Raw genomic sequence first — 2,165 nt, 5'->3', positions numbered from 1 at the left:
ATTCCCCTCACCCCCAACCAGTTGCAGCAGATGGCTGTCTCTCCCTGGGAATGGTTGTATTGGAGGTTTCTTCCTGTTAAAAAGGAGATTTTCCTTCCCACTCTTGCCAAGTGCTGCTCATTGGCGATCATCTGATTGTTAGGTTATTATTATTTTAGAGTTGTCTGTCCATGCACTCCTTCCATTCTGATTACATGTGGCGAGACTCTCAGGCCTCCTTGGTGCTTATGCAGCAGCTCACATGCTGATACCCTGTGACCTGCTTTTATCACTGTGCACATATATGTATGCTTGAGCCTGTGGGATGGAAGGAGAGACAGAATGGCGGTAATAAGGATGCATCATAGACTGTAACATGTGTTTGGTTTGCAGATGTGTAAGAATGCTGCTGCTTCACATAGCTTTTCTTTTTCACTGTCCTCTCTGAAAGATGTTGTTTAGTCAAATGACTTAAAACTGATTTTACCATAAATGCCAATTAATACAGTATCTCATTGGGCGTGATGAAATCTGACTTTTCTATTCCAGCCATCCTCACTTCTTCTTGTCAGGGTTGGGGGGGGGGGGGGTGTATAGCCTATTCCACCTTTGACTGACTGTCCTATCATTTAAGTAAGTTCGTCTCTGGATTCAATTACTTCTCGTACTTGTAATAGCTACAGGTTTCTTGCTGATTTCACCTGTGTGAGAAGGACTGCATGAACAAATAAGTACATCTCAACTGAAATTGAATTTATTTTTCAAAGACGAATGAAGCAAAGGTTCTTCTAGATCCACGCCACACAGTGCTCAGTGCTGAAAAAGTATTTGCCCTCTTCCTTACAATATTTTTTCTTTCTTTTCACATATTCGTCACACTTTTGTCTTTATGGCAATGACTTTTTCCACACACAATTAGATGTTTGGATAACTATTTTTTACCTCTTAAAAAACAAAATCATTTATAAAGTGCATACTTGGCTTATCTTTGACGAAGGCTAAAATTTGTTTGATGATCTCACATTCAGCAATAAATAAAAAAGCACTTAGATGTATATTACAGGTGCTTGTGTGGATGAGATGTGTTTATAAGGAGCAGTCCATTTCTCATTGCTTTAAAAGGTTATAAGTCCAAATTCTTGCAGTAGAAAAATCTTCAATAATACAAAACAAATGTTATAAATTGGTGTATAGTTGTATTTGAAAAGTGGTGCACTGACAATGTTCACTTAAACTTTCTGTTTATTAGAACACACACATTGTGGTCTCTGCATTTCTTGATCAAATGCCAAGTCATGGGTTAATATTTTACTCAAACTTTAATCTTCTGTTAAACAGATATTTAGCCAAACAACTTACTGTCAGTATCAGCTTGTATAAATGCTTAACCGCTTTAAAAATACTAAAATCCTCTAACATGTTGCAGAGGACATCGCCCATGAATGATGTTTCAAAAACATCTAAATGTCACATTGAGATTAATATACTCTGAAAGCTAATTGAGTTTTATATTTGCAACAAATGATTTTGATGAGGTAATAACTCCAAACAAAATAGATTTCCAAATCGACTAAGCCAGGGAGAGATGAAAGCAGTTGCCTTCAAGTGGGTACTAAAGCAAAGGTTACTGATGGTTGAAGATACTGATCAAGTTGTTAAATTACTGCTCAGTAAATCCCATTAATTTGCTTTAGTCATCCAGATGGATAATCCCCTGTAGGAAGAGATTACAAGGATTAAGCACTGAATCATTGTGCGGCAGGATTAGCTCCACACATTCATCTGCCACAGCTCACTTTCTGGATTTCTTTTTCACCTTCAGAACGCTGCTCATTGGCACTGCGGCACCAAGACTAGGGCAACACATGTACATTTGACAAGAGACTCAGAGGATGAGTTTGATTAGGCCTGATATAACTTAACTTAAAAAATTATTAAAATTATAATTGCAATTTTTTTATTACTTAAAACAAAATTATTTTAAGATTGTCATTTTTTTAATGTAACAATGATTGAAATTATTTCCTGACAGCTGATACTCACAGAATGGATGAAATCATGTGATGTATAAATGGATCCAGCTGAAAGTGATTCCTCTTAATAAAGAATGATTTCTTGTCATGTCCTAAATTGTGTCTGTCTTGGAAACTTAAAAGTGTTAGAAAATAAAATTAGAAAACAACAAC

This window comes from Haplochromis burtoni, unplaced genomic scaffold (assembly GCF_018398535.1).
Source record: "Haplochromis burtoni strain Fernald_Lab_line unplaced genomic scaffold, NCSU_Asbu1 Contig_587, whole genome shotgun sequence".
In the NCBI taxonomy this organism is placed as follows: Eukaryota; Metazoa; Chordata; class Actinopteri; order Cichliformes; family Cichlidae; genus Haplochromis; species Haplochromis burtoni.
This window is presented reverse-complemented; position numbering follows the sequence as displayed.